This window comes from Danio rerio, chromosome 15 (genome assembly GCF_049306965.1).
Source record: "Danio rerio strain Tuebingen ecotype United States chromosome 15, GRCz12tu, whole genome shotgun sequence".
NCBI classification, from domain to species: domain Eukaryota; kingdom Metazoa; phylum Chordata; class Actinopteri; order Cypriniformes; family Danionidae; genus Danio; species Danio rerio.
Genome location: NC_133190.1, coordinates 44,423,794 through 44,440,000, shown reverse-complemented (window position 1 = coordinate 44,440,000; position 16,207 = coordinate 44,423,794). Strand labels below are relative to the sequence as shown.

Sequence of the window (16,207 nt, the reverse complement as noted above, 5' to 3'; positions counted from 1 at the left end):
AAGAGAACTCAACCGAGTACAGTAAAATCCAATAAGTTAAGGCAACTCAAACTGTTTGAAACCAATTGCTGCAAACCATTTGAGTTAAAAACAAACTAATCTATATGAGTATTGTGAACTTGTATGATGAAGTAATGAAGTATTTAATTAGCTCAATACCTTCAACACTGATTTTAAAACTCTTTTCAAATGAGTAGGATTAACTTTCAGTACATTTTGAGTTATCTACACTCATTTTATTTGATAAAGTTGAATGTTGGGTTTTACAGTGCAGGATTTTTTAGGCCTAAATATAGAGTTGAGAAAGAAAACTGATGGGGATATGGAATACATTCTCTAAATATTCCAAAATGCCAGATTTTTTAAACATTTCCAGAAAATATGTAAATCATTTGCTTCATTTGAGCCACATAGTCTCCAACAGACTGCATTTTTGTTTAAGTATCTCTTCTACTCAGGGGTGATGAATAAACGTGTGATATTTTTCCAACCAAATTCCCTCCAGACTGAGGAGGATGTTATTTACCGCTGTGTTTTAAAAATACTTTTTCACTCTTACTCTTTCAAATATTTTTAATATTACCCTCTTTTTTCCATCTATTTTTATATAACATGTATTCTCTAATTTATTGTCTTGTTGACTTTTATATAATTATTGTATATAAATTATTATTATATAGTAATTAATTTGGTCATGCTGGCTCCTTTATAAGCTGAGATAAATATTGTAAGAAGACTTATTATTTTTGTTTTCATCGCCGTTTCTGATGTTTTTAATTTTGTGTCTTATCTGTAAATATCTTTGAAAGTCATAAACACTCAGGGAATTTTCATTTTTGAAAGTTTTAAATCCTTAACACTTCCATTATATAGAAAAGTGCAGTATGCCATGAGTCTTTTCTTATTCCAAACTTTGAAACTAGTGTATTTTGTTTGGGGCAAATGTGGAGTCTGGCCATCTCAGTATTGATACAGATTGGCCATCTCAGTATTGATACAGATTCCATTAAATCTGTATCAATACTGATACATTCCATTATTTTTCTTATATTTCTTGCCAAGCTTTTTTAATTGTTTGTCCATACGTTAATTTCTGTGTGTGTGTGTGCATTTATTTGTTTCTATGACATTAAGCTTAGGTGTTGAAGTTGAAATGGTGAATCGTGTCAATTATAAATCAAAGATGTTTTTCTTTGTCAAATTCATTGTCGTGCTTCAGTCCTTTTTTTTTATAATGACTTATAGAATAAGTGTAAGAAGTCAAATGCAAAGTGATCCATTCAGTGTTTAAAATGAGTACATGTACATGTTTATTCTTAGAAAAAGGTGGCAATGATTTTCTGTTCCCTATGCACTTTACATGTGTCAAAATGCATTTGTGAGTTTTCTGTTTACATGCTGCTTTACAAAAATAAAAGTATATTATACATACCAGAGTGTGTTTTTTGTGTGTATTAGCCTACTAAAGTGTTGCATTTTGTAGTCTTGGCATTTGAAAGTACTAATTTCCAGCAATATTTTTTTGTTTGGTGGCGCAGTGTGTAGCACATTTGCCTCACAGCAAGAAGGTTACTGGTTCAAGCCTCGGTTGGATCAGTCGGCATTTCTGTGTGGAGTTTGCATGTTCTCCCCGTGTTTGCGTGGGTTTCCTTTGGGTGTTTCGGTTTACCCCACAAGTCCAAAAAAATGTGGTATGTGAAGAGAGTAAGCTAAATTGTCTGTAGTAGTGTATGTGTATGGATGAGTGTGTATGGATGTTTCTCAGTGATGGGTTGCAGCTGGAAGGGTTTCCGCTGCGTAAAAATATGCTGGATGAGTTAGCGGTTCATTCCGCTGTGGCGACCCCTGATTTATAAAGGGATTAAGTCGACAGGAATATGAATGAATGAATATGTCTGATAATATTTTTTCTTCTGGAGAAAGTCTAATGGTAATATATTTTACCTTATTTTATTTTTGCTTTTTATTTTATAGATAGCAAAAATATTAGTTAATATTATTTTTATAATAATAATTATTCAGCTATTGTGGGGAAACCGACAGATGGCAATTGCAGACAACAGACAAAGTAAGCTGAAAAGAAAATGAATGAATGAATGAATGAATGAATAAGTAACATTTCCCAAGAACGCGTATTTGTGATTAAGACTGAATAAATTTTGAAAGACTTAATAGTAGAAACACTTTATCGATTTTGTGAAGAGCAAGATTGCAAAGTCATGCTTTTATTAATGAAGATTATTGTCTGCTCGAATTTTGCTTACGCTCTGTCACGCGCGCGCACTAAAACCAGGAAGTGTTTGGTATTGGTAGAAACGAAATTTATTTCTCTGACACTCGAGTCTCTGGTTAAAGAGCCACACTTCTAGCTAGATTAAAGCTGTACGTATGAAACATTTAACTTATTTTGAACAGGTAAGAACATTACAGAGTCATTTTGCACACATTAAAAAGGATTATTTAAATATTAGTATAGCTACTTTAATAATCCTGTATTAGTCTCTTCACGTTGTGTTAATAAGTGACGCTTTTGCGATTATTCTTTTATGTTGACTCACAAAACTAAGCATTTTGTAGACTTTTAGATGTGCTCTTTTATGATTTACATGTTCATCTATCTGCGAAGAAATGTCTGAGTTGTCCTCAAGTGAGTATGTGGATCAGTTCAGCTGTCCAGTGTGTTTGGATCCGCTGAAGGAGCCGGTGACGATTCCCTGTGGACACAGTTACTGTATGAGCTGTATTACTGACTGCTGGAGCCTGAAGGAGCAGGGGCCGCCGTACCGCTGTCCCCAATGCAGAGAGAGCTTCAGTCAGAGACCTCTACTGAAGAAGAACGGTCAGGGTATATGATGGAGACGCTGCAGAAGACGACCCTACAGACGCCTGCTGCTGCTGCTGCTGTGGACTGTGATGTTTGCTCTACAGAGAAGAACAGAGCTGTAAAGTCCTGTCTGCAGTGCTTGGCCTCCTTCTGCCAAACTCACCTGCAGCCTCACTATGAGTCTCCTGCGTTTATGAAGCACAAACTAGTGGACGCCTCCAGACACATTCAGGAGAACATCTGCCCCAGTCATGGGAAACCGCTGGAGATTTACTGTCAGGATGATCATCAGTGCATTTGTTACCTGTGCATGATTGACAGTCATCAAAACCACAGTGTGGTGTCTGTGGATTCAGAATGGACCAAAAAGAAGGTAGTGAACTCTAATTGTTGTCATTTTCCTGAGTTAATAATGTCAGCTAAAAAGTTTATAAATTAATTACTAATATTTAATATGATTGTCAAGGTGTACATTTTGTTCTTTATTGATTTTTTTATGTATGATAACGTTTTCAGAAAAAGTTAAAGGAGACGAAGGTGAAATGTCTAAAGCTGATCGAGGAGCGAGAGAAAGGTCAACAGGAACTCAGTGAAGCTGTCAAGTCTCTTAAAGTGAGTAAAGAGTAAAGTAAAGTAAAGAACTTTTATTGTCATTGTAGTTGTACAACGAAATTTGTTTGGTAACTCACAGAGACCAGCAGCAACATAAAAAGAGAGAAAAACAAACAATAGACATAATACTAAAATATAAGACATAATACTAAAATATATAAAAACCAACAATAGACATAATACTAAAAATATAAGATGTAAGATAAAAATATACTAAATGTAATAGTCACAGTATTTACATTATGGCAAATGAGTGCAAACATGAATGTCCATAAAGTGTCTTTGTGCATTAGCAGCAGAACATCAGAAAGGTAGGGAGTGAGGGAGGGGGGGGGGGGGGGGGGATTGTTAATGTGTACAAGGAGGAGGGGTGGCACAGGCTACAGCTCTGGGGAAGAAGCTGCTCTTTAGCCTGTTTGTGCGGGTCTTAATTGCTTTATATCTTTTCCCTGATGGGAGTAGTGCAAAAAGTTTGTGTCCTGGATGAGTAGGGTCCTTAATGATGTTGCTAGCTCTCCTCTGTAGGCGGCTAGCGTAGACTGTATCGAGGTTTGGGAGTTTAATTCCTATGATCCTCTGTGCAGTCTTAACAGTCCGGGATAGAGCTCTCCGGTTTTCCGCAGTGCAGCTTGTGTACCACACTGTGATGCAGTGACAGAGGATGCTCTCTATCGTGCTCCTGTAGAAATTTAGTAAGAGCTGGGTCGGTACTTTTGTTTTCTTGAGTTTTCTTAAGAAGAAAAGTCTCTGTTGAGCTTTCTTCACTAAGTGGGTGGTGTTAATGGTCCATGTGAGATCTTTTGTCAGATGTAGGCCTAGGAATTTGATGTTGTTTACCCTCTCAACTTCCTCGCCATTTATGTGGAGGGGGGTTGGTGGTGTCCTTTTTGCTCTTCTGTAGTCAACAACGATCTCTTTTGTTTTGGAGGTGTTCAGAACCAAATCGTTATTGACACACCAGTTGATTAGGTGTTGGACGTCCTCTCTGTATTGAGACTCGTTGTTACCTGAGATTTGTCCTATTATTGTGGTGTCGTCAGCAAACTTCACTATAGTGTTGGAAGGGTGAATGGGTTTGCAGTCATGTGTGAATAGGGTGAAAAGTACTGGGCTGAGGACACAGCCCTGCAGTGCTCCTGTATTAATGGTGATGGTGGATGAGATGTGGTTGCCCACTCTTACATTCTGTGGTCTGTTAGTGAGAAAATCCAAAATCCAAGAACAGAGTGAAGGGGTTAATCCTAAATTTTTCAGCTTGTTTACCAGTTTGTATGGTACAATGGTATTAAATGCAGAGCTGAAATCTACGAATAACATCCTAACATATGTATTGGGATGTTCCAGATGAGAAAGGCTGGTGTGGAGTGTGATTGAGATTGCATCCTCTGTTGATCTGTTCCTGCAGTAAGCAAACTGTAGGCTGTCCAGGTCAGTAGGGATGTTTGTTTTGATGTGTGAAAGAATAAGTCTCTCAAAACACTTCATTATAATGGGTGTCAGAGCAACTGGGCGATAGTCGTTCAGACATTTCACTGATTGCTTTTTGGGCACTGGAACAATGGTTGTTGATTTGAGGCACATAGGGACTATGGCCTGTTTTAAAGACAGATTGAAGATGTTGGTGAACACCCCCGCCAATTGGTCAGCACAAGACTTAAGTGTGCGACCTGAAACCTTGTCTGGACCAGCTGCTTTGTTGATATTGATCCTCCTTAAAGTGGATCTCACCTGGTGACACTCGAAGACGGGTATCGTCTCTTCTGTGGGTGATGGTGCTGTCTGGATTTCCATTCTGTTGGAGTCACTGTCAAAGCGTGCGAAAAACTCGTTCAGGGTGTCAGGAAGCGAGGTATCATGGCTGGACAATGAGGGGCTGTTCTTATAGTCTGTTAGGGCTTTAATGCCCCTCCACATGCTGCGAGGGTTGTTGTTTTCAAAGTGTCCCTCCAGCCGTTGCTGATATCTGTACTTGGCTGCTTTAATGCCTTTCTTTAGATCTTTTCGGGCATTTCTGTAAGCATGCCTGTCCCCTGACCTGTAGGCAGCGTTCCTCACTCTCAGTAAAGAGCACACATTCCTGTCAAACCATGGTTTTTGATTCGGGAACACCACGCTGGTTTTGGTGGTTAGCACAGAGTCAGTACAGAAAGCAATATATGCTAAAACAGATGAACTATACTCCTCCAGATCTGTACTCGCAAACAAGTCCCAATCTGTGTTTTCAAAACAGTCTTGTAGGCGTGAAGAAGATTCCTCATTCCAAACTTGCACCGTTTTTACAGTTGGCTTTGTTCTGCAGATCAACGGTCTATAGCAGTGGTTCCCAACCTGGGGTCCGCGCCCCCCTAAGGGGGGCGCCAGAGTTCACAAGGGGGGCGCGGGAGAGGATAAGCGTTGAGGTAGAAAAAGGCATAAAAATGCTCCACTATTATATAGGGCTGTACAATTAATCCAAAATGCGATTTCGATTTCAAACAATTATAAAAAAGCATTAATCAAGATAAACGATTATATGCATCATATACCGCCCCTTTCCAGTTGTACACGTGTTGCGAAAGATCGCGTGCCTATGTGTGTGTGTGCTACACGCACACGCAGTCAGAAGCATGCGGGCGGTCAGCATTCGCACACTGAGACGAGCAGAGGAGCGCAGACATCTAAAGTCATCTTAACGTGAGCGCTTTAGTGGTCAAATAGGTGTCAAAACGCGGTGTTTAGTGATTATTTATATTAACCCTCATTTGTGTAATAAACAAACGAGTTGAGGTTTAAAAGACGTGAAAGAGAAACCATTAAAGAGAAAGCGCAAAATATTCCTGCTGCCGCCTGTTTTTATGATTAATCAAACAAGGAGAAAATGTTTCTCTGCTCTTGACTGAAGGATTTTTGTAGCTAAAGTGTTTTTCTTACAGTGGAGATGCTTAAAGCACAGTTTGTTTTATATTTTTATTCTATTGTATTTATTTCTCTTTCCTTTGCAGGGTGGAAAATAACTGTGTGTATACACTTGAAGTCAGAATTATTAGCCCTCCTGAATATTAGCAACCCTTTTCCTGCCCAATTTCTGTTTAATGGAAAGAAGTTTTTTTTTAAACTTATTTCTGAACAATAGTTTTGATATCTCATGTCTAATTACTGATTTCTTTTATCTTTGCTATGATGACAGCACATAATATTTTACTAGATATTTTTTCAAAATACAACCATACAAATTAAAGTGCAATTCAAAGGCTTAATTAGGGTAATTAGGCAAGTCATTGTATAACAGTAGTTTCTTCTGCAGACAATCAAAAATATATATTGCTTAAGGGTGCTAATAATATTGACCTTAAAATAGGTTTCAAAATATCGAAACCTGCTTTTATTCTAGCTAAAATAAAACAAATAAGCCTAGAAGAAAAAAAAATATTAGAGAAAATACTGTTAAATTCCTTGTTCTGTTAAACATAATTTGGGAAATATTTATAAAAAAAAAAAATTCTCAGCAGCGCTAATAATTTTGACTTTAACTGATAATCGTTTTGAATAATTGTGATTACAATTATGACCAAAGTAATTGTGATTATGATTTTTCACAAAATCAGCCCTACTATTATAAATGTATTTTTAAGTACCAAAAAAAAAAAAATCAACACACATGCTTAAAATTCCAACATAATAGTAAAAATAATTAAAATAAATAACTTTAAATTATTTTTTACATTTTGCTCACTTGCGCAATGTGCTTGTCCAACTTCTTGTAAAGGCAAAATCAAAACAAAAATGGCAGAGAAACGTCAATGCAATGATTCTTCAGAGGCGAAGAAAAGCCAAGAAAAGATAAGACAAAGCCTATCTAAATACACATAAACACACACATACAGGAAATATATATATATATATATATATATATATATATATATATATATATATATATATATATATATATATATATATATACGGCACATATGTGTGTGCGTGCGTGTGTATTTATATGGTGGGGGGGCTCCAATGTTTGTATTTGTTCATGGGGGGGGCCCCAGAGAAAAAGGTTGGGAACCACTGGTCTATAGGACGGAGTCAAGTGTATGGAGATATGGTCTGATAAACCTAGATGAGGTGATGGGGCTGCTTTATAAGCTCCTGGGATATTGGTGTATACTTGATCCAATATACTGTTGTCTCTGGTGGGAGTGTCAAGATATTTTCAAATATTTCAATGTAGGCCTGCAGGATATTAGAAAAATCTTTCATTGCAGTATATTTCATTCTGTAAAAATAAGACAGAGTACAGATGCTCTGGTTTTCAAACTTATTTTTGTCCTCAAAGAAAGAAGGAAAAAGATCTTTGTGTAAAGTAGATTAGGGTCCTAAGGTCTGGCTAGGTAAGATTTATCAGAAGATGCAGCACTGTTAAAAGAGTATGTAGAGAAAATAAAAAAGAGAATTAGACAATAAATACAACACCGCATTATTACAGAATCCTATGAAGAAGCAATTGCAGGGAATCAAGAGACTAAAAATCCTCTTGTGTGCACCAAAAGCCTGTTTCTGGCAACACTTATAACAGTAGATAAATAATGATGTACTAAAATATAAACTTAAAGGTGGTCCACTATGATATCAGATTTTAAACTGTAGTTGATGTGTAATGCAGCTGTGTGAACATAAACAACATATTTGAATGTAATACGCTTAAAGTTGAAGGGAGACATTAGCTATGTTTTCATCAAATTTTATGCGCACAACTGGAATATCGTATAAAAGACGTGTGAATAAAGCACTTCTTCCTGAAGAATTGGCGCCAAATATCAACAGTAAAAACTGAATTTGCTGCGATAAGAGAAGCTGCGTGAATCTTTTCTTCATTTAATAAATGACTTGCGCCTCAGAAGACCATCCTGACATGCAGTAAGCCCGTGGTGGCATTTGAAGGCGTGAGACGCGGGGCACAGATGCTCTTGATTCTGAAGGTAGTTAATAATATAATAACACTAATACTGAAATGGTTAAGGCATTTTAGAACGACCAAAACAACATTTTAGATGTTTTACAATGTGCTCAGCCTGCTAGTTTATTCATTCCACTCATTTTTGTCATTACTTATCAAAATCACATGACTTTTTTTTTTTGGTAATGCTTTATTTTAATGGTTCATTTGAGTATTGGTAGACTGTCTGCTTAATATGTGCTAATACAGCTCCTTCAACAGACATTAAACTTATTATAAGAAACTTAGCAAGTACTTGTCAACTTAAGCCTGGTTTTGCTTCTGCGTCAAGTGATCGGCGTAACCCTTGGCGCATGCAACGCGCGTAGGTGTGCATTTGCACTTCTGCGCGCTGTTTCTGTTGGTTTGCATTAACACTTCCTAAATGCTAGTTGGCAGTGAGGTGCTAATGTTCCTCTGTGTCGAGTTTCTTCGCTGGTGTTTTGTTTTTTCTGAACGCTTCCTGAATGTACAAGTGGCTCAAACTCACTCATTTTGAGGCAGGAACCAGCGGACTTGCAACAATTTTACCCATGAGGTAAACAAAAAACAAAACTTTCCCTCCGGAACTCCTTCACGGGACTCCACACTTGTAAACAATCACTGCATCGGGCTCGCATGGCTCTCGGTCCCGCCCAGACTCGTCAGTGCTACCAAGCTGACCAATCCCAGAGCTTGCGCTACGCGTCGTTGCGACATGTAGTTAAATTTTTTGAGAGGTGCGCGTCAGCGACGCCAACGGCCATGGCGTAGGGCTATGCGTCAATGCATAGGCTGCACCATAGCAAACATGTGCACTTGACGCAGAAGTATAAATCAGCCTTTACACTAACCCTTACCCCAGCGTAACAGTCTACTTATAATCTAATGAGAATTAGTTAGCATGTAGATGTAATGTTACTTAATTTAACAAACGGACCATAAAAATAAAGTGTGACCCTTTTTTAAATGCGCATACTGGAATTTGTTCGGTAAAAGTGTTTCCATCATAGTTTATGCGAATAAAACGTTTTTCCTAGTCAGTTATGCACATATGTTTTGCATGTGCATTTTTAAAATTTATGCGCGTCTTGGCGTTTCCATCAATTGTTTTTTTATGCGCATAAAAATAGGTGGGTGGAAACATAGTTATTGGCTTTTACAAAAGTAGCTTAGAAAAGCCTACAGCGAACGAAGTTTGGGGACTACAAAAAGTAGTCTTTATTGATTTTTTTTATGTGGCGTGGGCCACATAAAAGAGGCGTGGCCAGAAGCACTGTAAGGTTATAGCAGAAGAGCAAAAATGCCGTCCAAATGCTGCTATTTTTACAGAGCTCATTCTGTTTCTTGTATTTGGGCTTTCAAAGGACACGAAGAGAAAAGTGCTTACAGTTTAATTTGAATTATGTTCCAGAGAATTATAATAAATATATAGCTCTAGCATTTGGCAAAGGACAGCTTCCAGAATCTCTCCCAGTTCAGTGGTGGATTTGGCTAAAAACTTCTCAAAGGAGCAGCTCCAGCAAGCAGAGGCAATGGATTGTAAGCCACAACCTGTAAGTGTTTTTATTTGTTAAAATTCATCTATGACATGCAAAGTGTCTTGTGTTAACGGTATGTTGTAGCAAGGTTGTAAACATTCTCTCTATGAGGACTCTTTCCCTGCTTTATACATTCACTCAGTCATTTTCTTTTTGGCTTAGTCCCTTTATTAATCTGGGGTCGGCACAGCGGAATGAACCGCCAACTTATCCAGCATATGTTTTATGCAGCGGATGCCCTTCCAGCTGCAACCCATTACTGGGAGACACCCATACACTTTCATTCACACACACACACACACACACACACACTATGGACAATTTTAGCTTACCCAATTCACTTGTACCGCATGTCCTTGGACTTGTGGGGGAAACCGGAGCACCTGTGGGAAACCCACTGGGACAACATGCAAACTCCACACAGAAATGCCAACTGACCCAGCCGAGGCTCGACCCAGCGACCTTCTTGCTGTAAGGCGACAATAGTACCTACTGCGCCACCGTTTCACCCTTGCGTTATACACCTCAAGTAACAAACTTACAAAAGATATGTGAATGTTTTATATTACTTACACATGCTTATTCCAAATTTATGTGTAAGACATGTAACGCATTGAGTTAAGGCTCGTACACACCGGGACGATTTTCGTTTGCGTTTTTCAAGACGTTTTTCCAGATTCAAACCCAAGCGATTTTCACTGGCGTCTAGCAGAAGAGTATGCAAAATCACTCCTTGATGTTCGATGGCGCTACACAACTTTAAGCTTCAGACACCCGTTTGTAACACAGAAGAAGACAAAGTTGACACGCTTGGTGTTATGGATGGTTCAAGTAGAAGCTCCAGCTCTAGCGATGAAGAAATGATTATTGTTTACCAGTGCAATAAGCAGCTCCATGTTCATATCGCCTCTGGGCATCTTCTTCAATGTGCGCTCGCATTGACAGTTTTGCACTTGAGCGCCTCCAAGTGCTGTTTACTGTAACTTCAGCAGCTCCATGCACGTGAGCAAAAGGGCCAATCTGATTGGTGGAGAAGGTTTTGACGTGGCACGTCAAATCCAAAAAATGAGCATGAGGCGTTTTTTTAAAAATGACGCTTTTGCGTGTTGGTGTGCACGATCACATTGACGCCCTTTATTTAGTCACGAGGCGTTAAACATCGACGGAAAACGCGAGCAAAAAACGTCTCAGTGTGCACGAGCCTTTATGTAGAAAAATACAGGATAGCTTGCCTTTTGTATATTACAGAAACATAACTTAATTCGAGCATCAGAGAAAAATAGAAATAAACATCGGTCCCACATGCGATTCTCATGTTACATGCAGATATCCCAAATCTCCCGAAAGTTCCAGGAGTCTACCAAAACTGCACAGAGACTCCTGGATGCCCGCAAATGAGTGATAATCTCCCGGAAATTACTTGTCTCCCTCCCGCACCTCAAATACGTTGTGCACCCCCCCACACCCCCCCACCCCCCGCATCCCTCCTCGCTCGCGCACACTCTGTCTAGGAAATATGAAAGTAATAAAAAGGTGATTTTCTACAAGTGAAGCATGAGCACACATTGCTTTGCATCTTATAAACACAACCAAGCCTTAAAAATACAGTCTGGACCACCCCGTTAATGTTACTTTATTATCAACTAATGAAGAGCTAATCAAGAACTGACTTTAACTACAACACAAGTTTGTTTGTGAATAATGATTACCTTAATTACTTTTTAATATGTTTTAATTAATTTATTGATTAAGACTTCAGTTTAAACTAAAGGTAACTTCAGCCGCATGGTGGCATAGTGGCTAGCACAGTCGCCTCACAGCAATAAGGTCGTCTGGTTTGAGTCCCATGTGGGCTAGTTGGCATTTCTGTGTGGAGTTTCCATGTTTTCCTCGTGTTCTGCTGGGTTTCCTCTATCACATTATTTGTGATAATTGATAAATAGATATAACTGAAATTGGTTACATGAATACAGTATTTCAGCTTCTGTCATCTTTGTTTCTCCACCAGAGTTCAGCTGACGAGGCGGTGGAGAAGATGGAGAAGGTGTTCACTGAGCTCATCTGCTCTCTGGAGAAGAAACGCTCTGAGATTAAAGAGCAGATCAGAGCTCAGGAGAAGACCGAGACAGATCGAGCAGAGCAACTTCACCAACATCTGCATCAAGAGCTGACACAACTCAGAAAAACACAAGCAGAGATCCACAAACTGCTCACTACTGAAGACCAGATCCACTGTCTGAAGGTGATTAGTTGCTGATGTGTCTTTATGATTAAATGCGTGTGAGAAACTTTCATGTGAAAACATACTAAAGGTACAAACAGGACAGAACATATGTCATGCATGAAATATAGTCTTAATTCTTTTGTGTTTTTTCAGAGCTGTGAGTCTGTGTGTGTTTTACCCACATTTGAAGATGTTCCCAGCTTCACCCCACACACTGAACTGTCTTTTAAAGACCTTTCATTCTCAGCATTCAGAAAGGATTTAGAGGACACCTGTCGACAGCTAACGGATGCAATAAGCAGAGAAGGTGCAAATGCTAATGAATATAAAATGTGTAATATACAGTGTGTAGGATGGTATCTAAATATGATAAATGTTGAACTGTAAGTTATAGTCAGATATTCCAAATCGGGTATTAGAATGATTCTGTATCTGAAAATGCTCATCTTTAACACTATTTCTTCTACACTACCTGACAAAAGTCTTGTCATCGATCCCAGTTGTGAGAGTAACAATTCATACTTGACTTCAGTTGTTCATTTGGAAAAGTGGCAGGAGGTCGATTTTTCTGATGAATTATCTGTTGAGCTACATCCCAATCATCACAAATACTGCAGAAGACCTATTGAAACCCACATAGACCCAAGATTCTCACAGAAATCAGTCAAGTTTGGTGAAGGAAAAATCATGGTTTGTGGTTACATTCAGTATGGGGGTGTTCGAGAGATCTGCAGAGTGGATGGCAACATCAACAGCCTGAGGTATCAAGACATTTGTGCAACTCATTACGTTACAAACCACAGGAGAGGGACAATTCTTCAGCAGGATAGCGCACCTTATACTTGCCTTTTAAGTTCCTGAAAGCAAAGAAGGTCAAGGTGCTCCAGGATTGGCCAGCCCAGTCAACAAATATGAACATTATTGAGCATGTCTGGGGTATGATGGAGGATTCGGCATTGAAGATGAATCCAAAGAATCTTGATGAACTCTGGGAGTCCTGCAGGAACGCTTTTTTGCCATTCCAGATGACTTTATTAATCAGTGATTTGAGTCATTGCAGAGATGTATGGATGCAGTCCTACAAGCTCATGCGAGTCAGACACAATATTATTTCTGTTTCCACTGCAGCATGAATTTACATTCTATACTGTATATTATTTCTTTTAAGTGACAAGACTCATCTAAGCAAAATCAGACCCCTTTGTTGCTGTCTTAATTAAATCGTTAAGAATCAAGGCATGATCATATTTTATTTAGGTAAAATAAGTGTAATGTAGAGGCCTTTGCCTTTCATATAAGCCACTTCTGATACCAAATGATCAACTAGAAGTCAAGTTTATTATTATTTGTTGTTGCTGAAACCTGGATAGACAACAAGACTTTTCTTTTGTCAGGTAGTGTATAGCTCATAATAATCCTGAATCCATGACATACCATGACATAACAGCCACAAGGTGTTATGTTAAATCAGGGGAGTCCAAACTTGGTCCTGGAAGGCTGGTGTCCTGCATATTTCAGTTCCAACCCCACTTAAACACACACCTGAACCTGCTAATCAACCTCTTTCTAGGTATATTGGAAACTTCCAGGGAAGTGTGTTGGAGCAAAAGTGTGCAGGACCCCGTCCCTCCAGGACTGAGGTTGGACAATCCAGTAAACCGCATTTACATTTCATGACGTTGAGAAAATCACTCATTTCACATGTTTTTGTTTACATTAAAAAAACAAACTTTATAACAAAATATTAACCTTATTAAATTATTGTGTTTTTCATTTCAGTGTCAAACGTTCATGTTGTACAGACTCCAAATCAATTCCTGCAATGTAAGTTGAGCAAATAGCATTTTAGAAATACAAAGTTATTATAAACAGTGCAATGTTTAGATAAAAACACTATTATTAGTAATGATTTTTGTGGGCGTCTGTCCTCAGATTTCTGTCAGCCGGAACTGGATCCAAACACTGTAAATAAAGAACTCAAACTGTCTGAAGACAACAGGAAGGTTTCATATTCACATACAGTTCAGCGGTATCCTGATCACCCAGAGCGATTTGATCCATGTAATTATGTGATGTGTAAAGAGGGATTGACTGGTCGATGTTATTGGGAGGTCGTGGGCAGTGGGAATGAATGGGCTGTTGCTGTTTGCTACAAAGGCATTGGACGTAAAGGAATGGGTGACTGTAGATTTGGCTTCAACAAAATATCCTGGAGACTGGGCTATTGTCTACCAAATTTCTGTTTCATACATGGTAACAGACTGGTCCGTGTCCCTCTTGCGTCTAGAATAGGAGTGTATCTGGACCACAGAGCAGGAATTCTGTCCTTTTACAGCATCTCTGACACAATGACCCTCCTTTATAAAGTCAAGACCACCTTCAATGAACCACTGTACCCTGCGTTTCTAACTGGAAATGGTTCTTCAGTCAAGATAATCCAACCAAGGATAGTTGAGAAAGACCAAAAATGAATTTCACTGACTGAGTTCCAGATTTAGCTGCTGAACTCAAACGTGTATGTTTAAATCTAAATGCTATTTGTAGTTTAAATAAACAAAACATTAAGAAAAAAGGCATAAGGTGGATATGATATGGTTAGTTGAGACTCTCAAATTGAATATCACTGAATAGGTCTTCAGTTTATTATCAGATGTGTACTTCAGAAATTGGTTATAGTGGAATCTGTATGATACACTTTATTTTAAGATACAATCACTATTACATACAAAGATTTTCACTAGATTACCAAACCATTAGCTAAAACTTGTAGCTGAAACTGCTTTTTTTAAGATCGTGTCAAAGTAGTTTATCTTAGAAGTGCTAGTAAATGGAAACTGTCAGTCCAGTTTTCAGAGTTGAAGTTCAGTGCTATGCAGTTCAGTGTGGTTTAATTTTCACTGGTGAGAGTCCAAACACTGAAGAGCAAATCCATCGATACGCAGCTCCACAAGTCCCAAACCAAGCAAGCCAGTGGTGAAGAAGAAAACTTCACCAATTAACCTTGAGAGAAACAAGCCGTTGAGCACGACCATTTCTCCTCTGACCAGGAAGAAAGCTGAACTGCCGCTCTAGGCAAAGGATGGTCACGCTGCCCTCAACCCTAAAGTGAAAGTCGCCACCCTCTCTTTTCTACCGCACTAGAAGTGGATATAATTGAGGAAAGGTAGTGTCGTGGACACTGCCCTCTTTATTCTCTTTATAGATGCGGATATTACTGAAGGCGCAGGTGCTGAGGGTAGTGTCGGGGACGCCGCCCTCTCTTCCGCCGCTTTAGACACGGATATAACTGAGGGCGCAGGTAGTGTCGGGGATGCTGCCCTCCGCCTAGGTCGCCTCTATGGACGCGCCAAACTTTTATTCTATGACCAAACTTTTTGTGCAGAGCTGCAGTCCAGGTTCCGGAGGCTGGAGAACGCTGGATGTCCAGTGTGGAGACGCTGCAGGTGTGAGTAGGTCACAGGCTGGCCTGCAGGATCAATGCGAAGACTCGTTTGTCACTGGGTCTTTCACAAATCAGTCTCATGCTCTTCACTCCTCCATGACTGCCACAGCATCTGCTCAGGATACGGCCTGGTCTAGGATAACGGAGACCTTGGGATAATTGAAAACAGACTAACATAAGTGTAGATGCCATTCAAATTATATCTTTTGTGGAGTGTGCCCTGCTCTGGTTGCCCTAATTAATGCAGCCTAACAATCCTTTGGAGGATTTAGATTTCAAAAGTATTTGTGTTTTATATGTCTTTGATTAATTCAGAAAATATTTGTCATGTTATCATGTGCTATTCAATAAAATGAACAGACATTATTTTGCCTATTGTAATATAGTGAATACAATAGTATGTCCTTGTTTTGGTCCATTGTACCATATCTGTTTCTTAGCCTGTGATCAAATAGTATTCAAGCATTTATCCTGAAACTGTGACATCATTTTAAATTCAGTTTGGACAGCAGTGCCATTGGCAGCGGGGTGAATAAATATACTAACTTAATACTACACTGCATGTGATTAACAGTCGCCAAATATTTGGTGCTTAATTTACATTAAATCAGCATCA

General features: G+C 38.9%; 1 protein-coding gene and 1 pseudogene across 3 annotated transcripts in view; both read left to right on the top strand.

Moving 5' to 3' along the window:
* The window catches only part of ftr88 (finTRIM family, member 88), an 11,706-nt gene extending 10,278 nt beyond the window's left edge, over nt 1-1,428 (top strand). For all 3 annotated transcript variants that reach the window (XM_017351259.3, XM_073924035.1, XM_073924034.1), the window contains exon 7: nt 1-1,428. This exon is cut by the window's left edge and continues 1,474 nt beyond it. The gene's annotated coding sequence lies outside the window, so the exon portion shown is untranslated.
* Nucleotides 1,429-2,351: 923 nt separating this feature from the next.
* On the top strand, nt 2,352-15,957 carry ftr77 (finTRIM family, member 77; annotated as a pseudogene).
* The last annotated feature ends 250 nt before the right edge of the window (nt 15,958-16,207 follow it).